At 36.0% G+C, this 18,170-nt stretch overlaps 1 protein-coding gene across 4 annotated transcripts in view; it reads left to right on the top strand.

Moving 5' to 3' along the window:
- Positions 1–18,170, top strand: part of HTR7 (5-hydroxytryptamine receptor 7) — a 34,217-nt gene that overhangs the window by 1,616 nt on the left and 14,431 nt on the right. The gene's annotated exons all lie outside the window — the stretch shown is intronic.

Consider the following 18,170-nt stretch of genomic DNA (forward strand, 5'->3'; position numbering starts at 1 on the left):
AAACTTTGTAACTAGATTTTAGAAGTAGTTTACCAACTCCGATATCCAACAGCAGCCTTGCTATTTACGTCAGAAAGTTTTAAGAAAAGCTCTGCATTATATTTCTGCAAAACAACAGTCTTTCAAAAGAGATTCCTACAGTAAATGGAGGTAGTTTTGTACCAGGGAGCATCACAGTTTGTATTAATTTCAGAACTTTAATTTCTGTACAAGCATCTTCTGCTCCAGGACTCTTTATTTTGTGACTTCTTTATTGGCCAGCAATTATCTGAATGCTGCAAAGCATCTCGTAGCAATGAAATGCACATACAGACTTTGACAGTATCAAACCGTTTACGTTTTTGTTGGTTTGTTTTGTTGGTTTTTTTTTTTTATTTTATTGCTGTAACATTGACATTTGCTTAACTTTAACTTATCTAAGTTAATTTTTTAACTTAATTCCTGTATTGCAAGAGCATATGAACAGGCTTATCTACCTTCCCAATGCTATTCTATGCTTTTCTATACTCCTTGTAAGATGAGTGATTTCATTTTTACACTCTCTCCCCATGAAATATTTATAGTCTTTGTTCTTATGTCCACCTCTGAGCTCTCCATCTCCATTTCTACTAACCTTTTGGAAACAGGTTGACATAATTAAGCTTTCTTAAGGATGTGTAATGATTCACACTGTAGCACTGAGCTTTCACTCTTTTCTATTTCTTAGTTTAACATTTGAGGTCACTGCTGTACTGAACAGAGGCCTTGACTGAACTGGTCACACTGGTGACTTCATCTCTTCTTGTCTTCTCTCAGTTCTCCCTCCACTCGCCTCTCCCCATAAAATACTAACAAGAGCTATATCTCTGTATTGAGAAGAATATAACCTCTTGTAAATGACAGCTTTTCAACAGCTAGTGCTGATTTAAACTAGAATTATTGTCTTGTCTTTGTGTTCTCACTTCTTTCGCTGAATGTTTATTGAACACCATCTCTTCATAATTCATTATACTGTTGTCTACTACCTATTTGAAATTAAAATTCTGTGACTTATGATGCTTAACCTCTGTCACCCGAATCAATTATGTAGTTGAGATAGTAGGTATCATAAATAAAAGGAGACAAGGCAGCAATTCATTAACAAAATGTCTCAACTACTCGGCAATAAAGAATTAAAAAAACTCTATTATTTTTAATCCTATTTAAAAACAATTAATCTTATACTGCTGTAACACTGCTAAGCCAGGCCAAAGATTAGTTTTGGATATTAAGAAATCTTTGAATTGTGCATATGTACAAAATATTCAAACCAGGAAGGCATTATGAAAATCAAATGTGAATGATGAAATGTTGCCAGTTTAACATTGATGGTAATTATGCTGTCATATCAGCAGTTGCTCTTACATGTACTTAGTTAGGAAATCCTTGAATGATTACTGAGGAAAATTTATCTTTGAAAACACATACCCTCAAGTTGAAGTTTTTTTTGTGGTACAGGAGCTGCGGGTCACAATGTATCCAGTGCATTAGAGGGACAGACTTTCACAAGGTCCAGTTTTCCAAGGCTTTGGTGAAAACACTTCTATGTTTTCTGTTATGTAGGAGAAAATTACCGATGATACCTCCCTTACTAGTCTTACTATCTCAAGGCAGCTAATACAAATACAGGACCAGGAAATTTCAATCAGAAATTCCAGAAGCAGAGAAAGTGAGTGAAATTCACTGTCCTTCAAGCTGGCCACTATCCTCAGAGGCATTTAGATGTACTTAAATCTTGAAGATCCTGAGGCTACATGGGAGACATTTGTTTAGGAAGAAGGGTTAAGACAGGAAAAAGAAACATTTTTGAAACAGAATTAGTAATTGCACTATCACCTGGTTCTTTAGGGCACTATAGGAAACCTTTGTTGTGATCCAGTAACATCTTTCCTGGACTAAAAGATGAGATTATTGCAAGAGGTGCAGAGACAATAAATAAACTGACTCTTTTAAAATTTGTTAAATCTCTAGGCTCTTCCTGAAGCAGATATGAGAATCAGGTTAATAGTTGAAAGAATATTACTACTGAATTAATGTCAACCAAATTTGTTACAAACTGCTAGGCAGGGTTTAGAAAGAGAAATAATACCTTTTATTAAACAAACAAGTTAGTAAAACAGAGGCTTTGAGGAGCTTCCAAGAAGGATAAAATGAGTAAATTGAAAAAGCTTTTTGATTTGTTTCCCTTGAACAAATATGTAGTACTCAGCTTATGACACTGAGAGCCCTGAAATGCCAGCAGCTGGCAAGCCTATTGCTCACAGAGAGATTTTGCTGCACAGCCCTTAGTGGTGGATGTGTTTTTCAGCTGAGTATATCAGCTTTTGAAAGAAGCATTTTAGCATGGGGTATACAAATGGGCTGGTTTCATTTTGTTGGAAAACCTTGTATTTTTTTCCTATTAGACACACCAAGCACCTCTCATACTTTTTAAGTTGCTTCTATTCTAAGTTAGGTAAATAAGGGTGCAAAGTAGATATTAGTGTGCTATGATGGGGATATCTAACTTTGCATGGGGTGCACAAGGAAGCAGCTAGGTTGGAAAGGTCGTTTGATTATCCACAAAGATCTAAATTTGCAGAGATCATGAGAATATGTCCTTGAAGTTACCAAGATTTGAACTATTATGCTTTTTTTCAGATCATATCTTTTGTTTCATGACATAAAATCCTTCACAGATCTTTATCAGGGTGACCTGAGAGGAACATAATTTTTAGGCATCCCTATCGTATTTAAGCCCCCACTTTGGAAAAGGGCTATCTGCTTACAGGCAGGTCTATCAGAACTAAAACAGAGAAACTAAAAAACAGATAAAACAAGAGAGACAAGAGTATTTCTGCCTTTTCAAATTTTGTAATCTAATGGATTTATAATGGATTATAAAAGTAATTTAAGGATTAAACAGCAAGAAAAATTGATACTCAGTCAGTGATTACCTTTGTTATTCTTTCCATCCGTGATATGAGTATTAGCTCTGTAGAAAGGTAGGAGATACAGAGACTTTTGCAGGATAATTGAACAGTAGTCTTGTTTAAGAATTTCCTATTAGTGTGTCTGGATTTTTTTTTCTCTGCTGCTCTTAAGGCTCCACTTCTTTGGTTCTGAATTAAATAGATTACATCACATCACAGTTCCTTTACATTCTTTACAATAAAGAGTGAGAAAACATTAGGAGTGAATAATGAGGGATGGATACAAACCTTATTTTAGTAGCGAATGAACAAATAAAGGCAATTGATTATATTTGAACTGGTGTTGTTTTCATGCTGATTCATCATGCTGTTCTGACCCAAGATAGCTACAGAAATGCTGTTTTGGAGAGTATCCACAGGATAACTGCATAAGTAGCAATTTTTAATTCAATTTAAAAATAGTTCTTTGGCTTAGAAAGTGATAAAGAAACATAACTACTCAGATACAGTTGAAGAATTATAACACTTTCTCCACACCCACACCAGTAATGAAACACTTTTTTGGGAACTTTTCCAGTCTGTATCTTGGCCAACAATTCACGAGTATTCCAGGCTTCCATTAAATTGATGAGAATTTAGAATTTTTATGCAAATAGAAAAATGCAAAATGTGCATTTTTGTTGATCCTGAGATTTTTATAAAGATCAGCCCTCTCTCCCTACCTGTGTTGCCATACTCCAAGTATGAGTACTTATACTTCTCCTTAGAATGTGTCCAAAAGTTCACTTCTTGAGTCCTCATTCTATGTCTAGAAATTGCACAGACCTCAAATTTCCTCAAAGGAAGAATTTGGAGCAAAACTTAAATAAAGATTTAAGTGCTTTCTATAGAATCAAGATGTCTAAATTCTACCTACATCCCAAGATGATAATATGACCTGAAAACTGTCAGCAATTTGCTAAATCTAATGGTACCTAGTAGTCCTGTGTGGTTTCTTATTTGGTATGCTGACCTTTTCTGCCTCAGTGCCATGGGTGGAAAAGGCAGCAGTCTGTTCTGCCAAGCCTGCTCAGATCATTCACAAAATCCATGTAGAATACATATGCAGAAATAACTATGAAAAAAATCCTCTATGTAACACATATTTTGCATCTAGAATAAACATAGGCAGCAACCAGTAGTGCCACTCATGAGATTTTGTTATACATATATATATATATTTACACAGAAATAACTGAGAAATGAGGAAAAACTTAAAAGGGATTGTAGAAAAAGTGAGTGATGAAATTATTGCAGTTAAGGGCTATATTGCAGAAGAAAGTTTTGAGATCAGTATGGCAGCCAATTGCTAACAACAGCCACCCTGACAAGAGCCTTTTTTTCCATTGTTTAGCCTGATAAACGACAGTACTCTTTCTGAGCCTGTAAATAACTTGTCTAGCTTATGAAAGACACAGACAGCACTGATAAACTGAAGTGAAAAAGAACAGATTTGGTCTTACTCTTTTCCATGTAGTTTTTCTAATGTAGTCTATTTAAAGAATGTTCCTTAGCCTGATGTAGTTTATTTCTTTTGCAGAGAATTTATTGCTGAACACTTATGCAATCTCCATATCATTATTTATGTTGCAAAAAAGGTACAAAATAAATTTTTGGTCTGAATTTCAGAGATGAAGAAGTTCAATTGGAAGGTGGATGCATTAAGTACTATAAGGCAGTGCAGTATTTATCTGTCACTGAGAACCCATGCCAAAAGAGTAAATTAATCTGGGGAGTTGTGTTGCATTAACACAATCCCATTTCTTTAGGTACCTTTCTGTGACATCCTTGGTTATCTTTTTCTGTGTCACATAGGCAGCCTGAAAGAGATGCACTTACTTAGAGTAACCAGGTTTTAGCCACAAGTATTGTTTTATTACGTCTTTGCAGAGACACTATGCTTCATGAACACACTGCCAGATGCAAAATAAGCAGGTGGGAATTAACAACCAAAAGATATTTTATGAAACAGATTAACTATTTTGTCAAAAATTGACACAGGAAAAAAAGTTTTAACATCAAAATGAGTAGGAGTTTTGTCCTTTTACAGAGGAAAGAGACGTAGGATCTGGAGTTTGCTGGGTATGTCTTATGTCTGCACAGTAGATGCTGACCAAATGTGAGAAGCTAAAAGATGTAATAGAAAAGAAATCTGTGGATTGGTTATTCTCTTGCTGTTCTGTACTGGATGCATTTAAGCAATGTTACTGAAAAGGAGTCACAAAGTGTGGAGATGCAAGATAACCTAGAGGTGGCAGTGGAAAGGAGCCTGCAATTGGTAATTTTTCAAGGTGCATCAGAGGGGAGTTATAGTTCAGTGAGTAGCAGGAAATTTGAGATTAAACCACATTTACCTGAATGCCTTTTCTTGAAACTGGATGTTTTATTTCCCCCCCAACATTTGAAACTATCTTCTGTTTGCTCCTACCAGGGTTTAACACTGGATGAGTTTTCAGAAGTGATTTTGGGGTCTCTAATTCTTGGGGGTTCATCCAGACATTTCAAAGGAGCCTGATAAGTCAGAGGTAAGGGAACATTAATTCGCATTTTTGCCAAGCAGGGCACTCTAGAGACATTTAAAAAGTGATTTCTTTCCTATCAAGGTCACAAAAATAGTTTCTATAAGTGAGGTTGGATTTGCTTAAAGATTCACAGCAAAAATGCAATTTTAAAAACACTTCTCAGTTTTTGAAGGGAGCTTTTGAAAATATATCTTAATATAAGTCACAAAAATGCAAACACATATCATATTGGCATGATGTGTAGTGTAACCTCATTATACTGGTATCAAAATATAATTTCCTAGTGTTTTTCTTGAACTGGATGAATATCATAGAATGAAACATCGAAGCTTTTGTAGTTTTGTACACTGAAATAAGATTACTCTATAGTAGTAGCATGCTCACACAAGAGTCCAGAACAGAAATTAATCAGGGAATGTTTCTACTTTCCTGATTTTCTCTGGAAATTATTTCTGAAACTCCCTGAAAATTATATAAAGTATCTTATTTCTTTTAAAGAAAAACCAAATTATTTTTCATATTGTTGTTGAGTTTGAAATATTTAATTGGAATTATTTGTGGCAACTTTTGAAACTTTCTTTATCTGCAGTTGGGAAGTACATATGGTGCTGTCTGTCAGCTACAAACACCTTTTTTTTTCCCCTCAGTATGTAATACACAGATCTGGTCCTTTCTCTTTGGACCAGAAAGTCTGAAGAGAGCTGGCCATTGTAGGTCTTGTATGAAAACAAAGAGCTTGAGAAATAGTTGAGTCTGCTGAGGTGCAGCTGTCAGAAGCAAGACTGGGCAAAATCACAAAGTCTGGTATCCACATGCCCAAAGCACCAGTACCATGAAACAGGGCTAACCACAGCTATGTTCTAATGGTCACTATTGTCTGTAAGGTGAGGACAATTTCTTTCACCTGGAAAGCTTACAGGCTTTAGTTTTTCTTGTTGTACTGGATAGCCAACTATTTCTAAAGCATTGATTAGTATAGTTCTTCCTATATGTACTGAAAAGAGGCAAAAAACAGCTGAAAATTTTTGAACAATCTTTTACTGTAAATTTTCATTTTCAAAAGATCCCAGGACTAAATATGTCATAGTGAAAATTTGTTTTTATTCTATGTTTGAACAAACATTCTATGTTTTTTATTCTATGTTTGAACAAACATAGGAAAATTAGAGAATGAGCGTCATTGATTTTCTTTTGGTACCTTGGTGTTTATTCAAGGCTTTGTATAGAAATCTAGATTATCTGATACATCTGTGTGGTTTTGTACATATTAGCATGTATGCAAATCTGTTAGTGATTCACTTCTAACAATAAACATGGCTTTTGGGTAATGCACAGACAAGAATGAATTCTCTAGCGGTGCAGAGCAGAGATGTGCATGGAAATCAAATCAGTACTGAACATATTCTTTCTATTGAGGCCTTTGCTATCAAATGGGAGCAGCACAAGACACCACTGAAGGGGGTTTATTTCATCACTGATAGCTATTTCACTGCTAATTGTCATAATTGTTTAAAAAACAAACCAAAACACAAAGCCAAGAGGGATATTACAAAAATAACATTTTTAAGTTAAGGAAAACCGAAGTTTATTCTTAGATGTACATTGTGTCTTAAAGGGAAAATTGGCAGCAGAGTTTTTTCCTGAGATATATCAAGGAAAAGGGTGGGATTTTGCTACAGTTAAACATCTAAAGCCAAAATTTTTAGCTTATAGAAATTTAAAGTATAACCGCAAGGAAAAGTTTGTTAGCGACAAAAATCTATTTTTGTGTACGTCTTATGTCTCCTAAGGAGCTTGTGGGAAGTGGAGGCAGACCCAGCTGAAAGGTAACATTTTTCTCACACTGGAAATTATTTGTCCTGCATGGTGTGGCAGGTTGAGGGGCAAGCAGCAGCTTACCATATATTAATAGTTGTGGAAAAAACTGGTCAGGGACCAAGGGAGTATGGACAGAGCTTGTTGTATCTCAGACATTGACCAAGTTGGGTAAAATCTGAACTGGCAGCAAAGACTTACCTGCAAAAACACTATTTTTGCGGCAGACTTATGTACAAACTTCTAACTTTTTTATTTTTTGGCTGAAAACTCCCCAGTTTTTGGGAAGAGATTGTGATTGGGGATCTAGGCAAACACATCACAAGGTCTCTACCCAATAACCTGGCATGGAGCTGTGCCACCTTCACTGCCAGTGAATAATGCTGATGCCCTTGGTGGCATTCGAATCACAATTTCTTGTCAACCATACGAGTATCTGTAATCAGAAATGCAGCCTACTGCTGCTGCAAGTGAAACTGGGCCACCAATAAAGAGCTTTAAGTACCTTATAAATAAACTGTTTGCTTTTCATGAGATGTGTAGGAGACTGGGGACAATGTATTTCAACATACGGTTTGCAGATCTCTAGGGAGGGACACGAAAGGTAACCGCAATAATTCCAAGTCTGTGGCAGTAGCATCTGTTCACTAGAGCACTGCTCCCATGTGAGAAAATACAGGAATTTTTAAATAAAAGTAAAGAATAGTACCCTAGAAGATTTACTCTGATAACAGGTGTTCGTTCAGAAATTGTCAATCGGTATAAATAGGAGAAGGTAAAAATGGAAGGCATAAATACAGATAACAGAAGTATGTGCTAATATCTAAACTTACTGTAGAATTTAGAACATAACTGTCTTCATGAATATAAGCCATGAAAACGTGTTGTGATTGTCTGAAATATATATACAGTACTATTTGCCAGAAGAATTTTCTGTCAGCAGTTCTCCACGTGAGTTGTTGAATGTTTTTTGCTGTAGAAGTTGACATTTAGCAAATAGTTGAAATATTAAATCCCTGAAAAAAGAGTTTGTTGTCTGGCCACAAATTACTTGGAAATTTTTATACCCATGACCCAAAAGAGCTGCTGACAAGATGCAAAGCTTTTCTTTAATAGTCTAATAAGATGTTTTGATGCTAGAAGTGGTTTGGCTCAAAAGACTTAACTTTTGAATTATGTACTGCAGTTTCCTTTTCCTTGCCCTAAATATCTGCATTTGAAGACTCGCTTCTTATCACAAGCAGTTTTAGTAACAATACAGATTGTTATGTCTCAAAAGCGTATTGTCTCATATGAAAAGCTATTTTTGCAAAATGAATATGGTCATTAACAGAACACAATATTATTTTTAAAACAAAAAAACCCCTGAAAATAAAATACCCTAGTGGACCATTTGTCTGTAAATTAAACAACACAAGAAGGAGCTTAACATTTCCAAAGCCTGTTACTTAACACAAAGCTTCTGCACTGCTACTGAGCTGTTGAAATAAAGGGAGGATCTTGTCAAACTTCTCAAACAGCTGCGGCTTGCAGTGAGCGACCCGAGATGTCCATAGGCCAGCTGTGGTGGTTCAGCCCACACTGGGACCAATGTTCTGCTCCTAAATTCAAATGAATGTTTGAAGTTTTCAGCCTGGCAATGAAAGCTGTTTTCATTGGAAGCTGCAGTCACAGAAATAAACCTTAGGTATTTTACTTTTTTATCCACGCAGAGCTGATGCCACCATATCTCATAAGAACCTTAGAGTTGCCAACTTGTTGCTGAGGGAATAAAAAAAGGCAAAGGAAAGACATACTCACTGAGAGGTGGGAGGAAGAGCTTCTTTCTGCTGATCCCACTTGTTCCACTGCTTTCGTGTGTGGTGTAGCATCTGGAAAATGTAAATAAAAGAGAGTTCTGTGATGCTTGATAATCTTCACATCCTGCTATCTTTAAAGGTTTTGGAGGAGGAGATAATCTATCATCAGCTGTATTTCTGTTTTAGCATAAATGTATAATTCTAAATTCTGAGAAACATGGAAAGGTGTTATGAAGATATTGTGATCACACAATCATACATTGAGCTGGAAAAATGGGTATTTGTGAAAAATCAATAGCTGAATCTGTCATCAGATTTTGTCATTCTATACAGAAAACCCAGGGGAAGACAGCCAGAAACTCCTTTCTTGACAAGAAAAAGCAAGAGGTTCATTTTGTAGATTGGTTGTACTATGTTTTCATGCCTGTGAAGCTGGTGGTAGCAGTTTGTGTTGAAATGTGTTCTATATTTTAAAAATATTTAGTGTTGCGGATTTTGCATGATTTTAAAAAGAAAGAAAAATATGAAGGATGTTGCTGAAAAAAAGAACACACTATAATGGAAATTTGCTGTGGGCAGGCCTATGTTCATCTAGACAAAGAGGACACACTGTCCTGGCTGATCTTTCCCTGGGTTTCTTGTCTTGTGATCTCTACTTGCAGCTACCTTTACAAAGGTACCTGGTGACATCTTAAATGGGGAGTATGGACTTCTGGATTTGGATTAATGTTACTGGTGCAAGCTGAAAAAAGACACCTGTGTGGAACAACAGCCTGGCAGGTCTGAGCAAGACTCAGGAGGTTCAAAGTTCATTAGAGTGGAGGATTCATTAGCTAGAAAGAAATAGTGTCCATTTGTCCATTACTGTCTTCATTCCAAAGGATGCTGGCAAAAATAAATAAATTTTATGACAAATGAACTACTAAATACTGAGGCTGGGAAAGGCTGAATGTACAGTTTTACTGACTGCAGGTTGGGTTTTGCTGCAGTTCTCATCACTAGATCTTTCCTTCAACCTTCTCCTTCAATTAAAGGGCACCTGGGACTCTGTATTTATGGATTCTGAGTGACTGCAAAGGGAAGGAATATTTATAAAGTAATATTAAATTCCTGAAAATTTTCTATTTCCCATTTATATAGGAGAGCTCAGCCTGACCAATTTATTGATACTAAATTCCAAAATATCACTTAATGAGATATTTTGTGAGAAAAATGACAGCAGGCAGGAGAATTACATGTGAAGGGAGAACTCAAGTCTGGGTGTTTAAGCATGATGTAAGTGAACATGTTAATTAAAATGGCTGCTAAGGAAATAAATGACATAGGGTTGAGAAATGTGGTAGCTACAGTAAACCTTACATTGGCATGGAAGATGATAAGACATGATAACCTCATTCAGCACCATGTCCTGAGCAGAAAATATACTGCTAAAATATCAAGAAATTACACAAAATAGCCATTTATATAAGTTACAGGGCAGGAATCACCTTATTATCTAATGATAAGTCTCTGAACCAAAAGTTTCTGCTGGAAAGGACAGTTAACAGCAGTTTTCTAAAAGGTTCTTGAATTGTAGACTCACAATTTGACATAACCTCCTGCCTTCCTTCCTTGATAGCTTCCCCTCATGCTGTGCACTCTCCAGCCCAAGCCTCTGCTTCCAAAACTGGATATGATTTTTCCTGTGTTAAGATTTATTCATACTAGGAAGAGAGAAATGATTTTGCTATTGTAGGGGAAGCAACTCCAGTGTGTATCTTTAAAAAAACAGCTAGATAAACATTATACAAGATGCTTTGTGTATCCCAAAGTTTTTGACAGAATATTCTTAATTAAACCTGCTTTAGACTTGGATTTTCCTGTATATATAACACAGTTTATTGGTATAGTTTGTTTTTTTGTCTGGCAAGGCTTGGGCAAACAAGTAAATCTTGAGGTCAACATTTATAATTTTGACATAGCTGATCCAGTGGAACACAGCAAAACTTTTGTGTGATTTAAAAAAAAAAAAAAAATCAGATGTGCCTTCAGACCAATACAGCTATGGACAAAGTCAAAAATGTCCAAGTAGGTTAGGTCTGTACTGAAATTCACCCATAATGACTGTACAGGTGTTCCTTAGGGTTCTTGAAAAATTACTGTCATGAAGAAGCAAAGAGGAGAATTTGGACCTGGTCTTTCCTGCATTTTTCCTGTCTCTTCAGAGAGAGGAAGAGAAAGAAGGGGGAGGAGGGAAGAAGTATTCTAGAGGGGGTTGTTCCTTAAGTGCTTTATCTGGAGATATTATGTTAATCTGTTTGTATTCTAGGAAGGAAGAGAAGGGACATAAATATCAGCACATTGAAATAGCTGTTCCCTGAGGATACTTTGTTTTAATATACTGGTATTATCAGTTCAGTGGGCTGTGGTTTTTCATTTCATTCATCACTTATACTATGGAAATTTCTGAAATGTTTAATTTAATTGTACTGAAGACATCAGTCATGATTTTCTAGTTAAAGTTGTGGGAGGCTTTCATTTTGAAACACTATTATAACTTTCAAAATAATTCCTTTTAAGTTGATGTTTAGTGTCAATCCAAGTGTGACTCATGTAGTGAAGTTGGAGAAAATCACCTTAGCCATTTCTGTTTTATGGTAGTCTGATGACTGATTAAAATACAAAATACAGTTTTTCATAGCTCTGAGATCAAGCCTCCACACATTCGTTGACAATTCCGCTGGGTGTGAGGGACAAGAGGGTTGAGATGGGGAGAAACACACAAGGAAAACGAGGATTTTCCAGTTCCTATCTGCAAAACATATTATTTTCCATTTTTGTTTTTGTTTGTTCAGAAACTGCCTCTATTGAAAAGAGTAGGGATTTAATCTGAGCTGGTGCTTCAAGACACCAGATCTTTAAAGGGGAGAATAAGTCCCCTGTAACACTGTTAAGCAACATTTGAGGTAAAGCCTCATCCTCAGTAGCTGAAGCCTCAGTAGCGTTTGGACTGTGTGCACTCACATCAAGGTCTCTGCTGCTCCTCAAGCTCACTGACAGCACCACCTCCCTCCAGCCATGCCACATCACTTACTCAGATTCATTTTCCCTTTGCAGAATTACCCACTTCTCCACTAACACAAAAAAGACCACATGAAGTAAAACCTCTTCCCCAGCTTTTTCCAAACTATTTTCCTGCGCGTTCAGTTGCTAATGAATGTCACAACCAGACAGAAATAAGCAAGAGTTCAATTCCTCTTTAATTCTTTTCCTAGAAAGAGTTTTTCCTCTTTTAGTCTCCCAGATAGTATCAGAAGGTTAAATATCTTCCCTGCCATCTCAAAAAGAGGCCAGGTATGTTGTAATAAAATGAAATGAAATACTGCATCATACACATACAGATGAAAATGAATGTAAAAACCCCATGTAATTAGACACTCAGCTATAACAGCTGACATGATGCACTGCATTTGTTTCTATGGGTCTACAATGTTTTGGGATAATAAAAAGGGTCTCAATATGGAATAAATTGAAATGTGAATTTTAATAGAAATAATGTTTTCTTATATAAATCCTCTTATTGAAGGTAGCAAAAAACTGCCACTTTGAAGATGTTTTGATTTTCCTTTTCCTCCTTGATTGATATAATGACTTAACAACTACTCTGAATGATACCACAGGGTACGAAGCTGTATTCACAGGCTTCTGCACTTGTGAAGCAGCTTGTGTATATACTATCGTGAATTTCACGAAGAAATTTTCAGTAAATTAGATAATTCTTGAAAAGCCTGAGAAGCTGTTCTCTAGGGTATATTCCTAAAATGTTACTAGTATGTATTGTAAATCATATTTTATTCTATATTTCGATTAACATAATTTTTACTTAGGAAAAAAAAAAAGAAAAATTTAGGAAAACCATTTTAACTCTTCACTCCTTCCACAAAAATAAATATATCTGTGTTAAATAAAGGAGCTTGTTAAATCTGGGAGGGTGTGTGTGTGTGTGTGAAAAGGCAGAAGTGGGTAGTACATTCCTGACAGAGTTACATATTTTCTTTAGAAAAGCATGAAATTATTTTTCTGTTTTCCCTCATCCTTCCACGTTGTTGAACAGTCTAAAGAAAAATGATTCTTCCTTTGTGTGACTTGCCCAGATTTGGAGAGCTTTTGAAGTGTTACAGATTATCTATCAAGAAGTGGGGTGAAAAGCACTTTTGAGCTCTGTATATCATTAATCCTGCAGCACTCAGTAAACAAACCACACTTGTATATAGGAAACGAGTGATGATGAAACCCACAAAGATGGAGTTCAGACACTTTGGAAAACATTTAAAATATTAAGTCTTCCATTGCAGAATGCAACTTAATTCTAAATAATTTGTGTCCAAACCCTTTTCAGTTTTCAAATGTATCAGGTTTCTAGGAGGCTGATGAAGGATTAAACAGGCTGAAATCCACCTCCCTCCTTATATCTCCTACATTAATGTCTCTGGTGATGGTAGAATAAGGAAAATATACATGTGCAGTTTTCTTCAGAGAGAATTAATAAAAACATTTAGTCTATAATTTAGAATATTCATAAGGTTAATTGCAAAATATATTCTGTGGGAAATACATATTATCTAACATTCAGGTAGTGCTGCAAGGTAAATATCAGCAGCTACATGTTGGGACCTTTCCTTCCAAGCAATGTGTTATTTGCAGTGGAAAATGAAAGGCTACTGAACAGGTTTGTCAGGAAGCTGAGAAGGAGATGTGACAGGTGATAAATGCTTTGACAGTCATGCAGGGTGAAAATGAAAGGCAAAGGGTGAGGGCAGGTGAAAGAAATTTGCCAAGGTCTGAAAGTAAAGAGCAATATGGTTTCAGAATTAGACGTAAGGTTGTGGAAGTTGAATGGAAAGATGTTATGCATATTCTGGCAATACAGGTGTTATGCATTTCTTAGAAAGAGAACAGAATGCATCCCCCTATCTATGGAATGGATGTCTAAGATTAGTAGGCAAAAATGAAGAGGCTAAACTACAGAGATAACAGAGAAAGAGAAATAAGACAGCAAGAAGGTGAAACGAGTGAAATAAAAGTACGAAAAATGAGCTAAAATAAATAAGAAAAATATGAAGCTGTAAAGTTACATAACATGAAAGGAAGAAAGCCCAGGAAAGCACAGAAAAACTAAAAGAAATGTAAGAGAGGAGAAAACAACCTTCTACTATGCAAATTACATTCCTTTAGAATGAAGATATTTAATTTTGATTGATTTAATCCTCCCCCACTGCCAGGAAAGCCTACACTTCTTGAGTTCATCAAAAATAAACCCCTACAGTGATTTTTGAGAAAAAGAAAAATCAAGTCAGAACACTTACTATGTAGAATAAATCCAATATGTACCCACTATAGCAGTGGAAATGAAGGTCATCCTAATATAAAGAAAATTTAGGAAAATACATTTGAGTAAGAAGGAAAAGGGGAAAAATGTAAAGTGATAATCTTACTGAAAGCAAAACAAGTATTTCATTCTCATTCTTCCAAATAACAGAATTAACACATCACCATTTCAATGATAAGAATAATATTGAAATTTGATGAAATTTGATGAAATTTGATGAAGCATAAGCATCTAGAAGAATAGATATCAAAACATACATTTTAAGATATTTTATATTTGTTCATTCACCATCAGCTGGGAAGGATGAAGTAGAGCTTTCTAGGATTTCCAGGGACTGAGATGTGGAAGTTAACCACTGTACTAAGACTTTTATAAACTGTACTGATTCACAGCATAGGAAAGATGCAACATTTAACTAGTGGGAGCATAGAACTAATCAAAGTCTTTTTCTCTTCACTGAGTAGTGTCTTGATTTTGTTATTCTGTTATCTCACTCTACCACTGCATGATATTTTATGTTTAGGTTTTAAAGTGACCCAATTGATATTCTGAAAGGTTTCATGCATGCACTGAAATTAGTAACTTCGGTCATTTCTGCTAAGAAGAAAAGTATTTTACGGCCTCTGAAATATGCCCCTCTTCCCAGGCAATAAACTGGCAGTGATCATGATGTGATTATAAGGCCAGTCTGTATTGCAGAAATGTAAAGTACTGTTGTACAATAGTTAACAAGGTAATTGTCACATTATATATAGCAGCATAGCTGTGCACTGCAGTGCTCACATCCCCCATTTAGGTCTTCCTGTGTTTCTGTTCTTTTAGTTCTGTCTCAATTACTTAAGTATGTGGTAGGAATAGTATTTTCCTGATCAGTTTGTGTGCTTGTATACCTTGTTTTATTTAAAAGGAAGTCTGAGGGACAGGGCATCTCTTGCATTGTGTAAACACATCATCTTTGAAAAGAAAACAGTATTTGCTAGGTGTTTTGACATAACTACAACAGAAAGAATAGATTTGGTATTTTTTTCAACTTGTTACATTTAGACTTGAAGGAAAGGAAAAAGAAAAGTTATCTAGATGCATTACTATACTAGAGAGAATATTTTTGAATGCTGGATAGATTTTAGGAATGGCATTTTGCTCCTGTTCTTGTGAAATGTCTCTTATTGTTGAGCTGAACCAAATAGAAAAAATTATGAAAGAGAGAATCATAGCCAATGATCTTGGAATCATAGCCAATGATCTAAAAAGCCAGTAGATCAGCATAATTCTTCAGACTAAGTTGTTACTGGAGGTGAAATACAGAACAGGATTCTATAGATGTGGGTTTGCAAAGAAATCCTACATGGAGATACATATTGAAGACAGAAAGTTTATGTGCTAGAGAAACAGAGAAGCAAAGGAGAAAGCACTGTGGTGTCTTCAGAATAAAGCAGTTTTATGGTTCTTAAAATACAGCAGTAGGAGAACTGACAGAACCCCTTATTAAGCACAACTCTAATCAAATGATAAGTGATAACAAAACAGTATGTTATGATTCCTGGCAGAAATAGCTGTAATACATATCTGTATCATTTCCAGTATAATGTTTCTAGTCTTATTCCATAGCAATCCAATCTGCTTCATAAAAGCATAGTCAGATAGTGAAAGATCTAATTTGATTCTGGAATCTGTTAGATCAAGTCAGTGAATTCTGAGACATAAATGTGGACTAACTAGAATGGAATTCTATCTGGCTATAAAAGAATTACACGTGTGGTACAACATCTGCATAAGTGATGCTGATGTCATGATGCATTCAATTTATTACTGAATTGGGCAGGAAGCTTCAAAATTATTTTGATTCTCTTAACAGTTTTCTATTGCTCTATGACTTTGCTCACAGTGGCAGGCAAGTTCTTTCACTCTTTATCTTTTAGCCATATAATGGAGATAGGAAAGGAAGATTTAGGACACATGATCACAAATTGGACCATCCTGTTACTATTTTCTTTCCATTGTTTAAGTCAATGTAGTTGTTAAGTCTGAGGTTGTTTGCTAGATATTTCAAAAGGTGTGAGGACTAGACCCATGTGCCTATGTGATCTACAGTTAAAGTGATAATAGAGATTTTTTTAGCCCTGTATGATAAAAACTATTCTGTGTAGTCACTGTAATGGAATGATGGCAGAGAAGCCAGAATGAAAAAAGCCCACAAGCTAAATGATGTCAGGAGCAGACTTATATAGTTAAAATGGTTTTATGTTAAATTTTCTATAACAATTTCTTGTCATTAAAGGCTAACCATTTAGAGATACTGGGGAAGAATTCTGTCACAGGGAATCAGATTTTTGTAAAGCAAAAGGAAAGGATTTGTTTGTTTACCTTTTCCATTGTTGGTGCTCATTGTGTGAGGCAAGTGGCAATTGTGCACAATGGCTGGTGAAAGGAGGCAATTCTTTACCTCCTCCCAGATTTTAACAGAACTCATGGAAGAAGATGGGGCAATTTTTCCTCCCCAGAGCCGGGCACACTGTGTGCCTCACACCTGAATGGGACAGTAGCAGAAGAACCAGCTTCCAAACTCCCCAGTGGGGAAGAAGAGACTCTGAAGAAATTATAAGAAACCAGCCCAGAACAGGGATGTGCTCATGTGTTCTTACACATGCATTTAACAAGAAGTTTACTCTGCCCTTCACCATTTGTCATCTTCTTGGTCTCTGCTGTTTACTTTGAGCTCTCTAAGCAAAGGTCTGTTTTCCACATATGTGATGCAGTAGAAAAGTGTTCACATCATCCTTTTTTGCTGTATCCATTAGACAGCAGTGCTGTTTTCTTCCTTCTCAGTGTTTTACACTCAGCCAGCATCCTGGAATGGCAGCAGGACATGACTGCTGTGTGTGTTGTGCCTCTCACAGGGCTGCCCAACTGGTCCAGCATCCTGCACTTCAGTGCTCTGCATGCAACATCAGGCAGTGCTGAATGGAAAATACCATGACCAGTTCAGAAGAAATAAAGCCCATTCATCTGCTTTTGGGGAATAACCTAGATACAGACCTCACTGTGCTGGGTGTAACATGGAGAGATGCCCTGTCTGGCAGAGCCACAGAGTCAAGAAATTCAGAGCAGGAAGAATACAAAATAGCATTGCCCTTCATTTAAAAGTGAGAACTGAAGTACAGTTTCTTCACCAAGATCAAAATGAACATCTGTGGCATGTGAAAGAAACAAATCTCAGAATAACAAGTCTGAGACACTTCTTTCATGTGGGGGATAGCTGAGACACATGAAATGGGCTTTTTAGGGACTCTGACTTCATTCTTTCCCAGTAATAAGATCTCAAGGTGTTACTTACACTTGAATATGTTAAGTTCAGCTGATTCACCTTAAGTATTTTTAATTAAAGTACTAGTTTATGATTAAGAATTAAAAAGCATATGTTCCCACTGAATTTGACACAATATTTTTGAAGTTCATGAATCTATTAAGCCCTGAACACTCTCTAGTGTATTAGACAACAGTAGTGATTTACATTATTTTGATGTTGCAAATGAGTTTTCAAGGGTAATGGGTTTCATATAGAGAGATTAAAAGATAACATTCCTTCATTTGGGCCTGCTGACTTCTTTCTCCCTATCATACTACATTTAGCAAAATGAATAAGGCAGAAAGGATGCTGGTGTATTTTTATGTTAATTACCGTATTTTAATTTCAAAT

This window comes from Cyanistes caeruleus, chromosome 8, assembly GCF_971803275.1.
Source record: "Cyanistes caeruleus chromosome 8, bCyaCae1.hap1.1, whole genome shotgun sequence".
NCBI lineage: Eukaryota > Metazoa > Chordata > Aves > Passeriformes > Paridae > Cyanistes > Cyanistes caeruleus.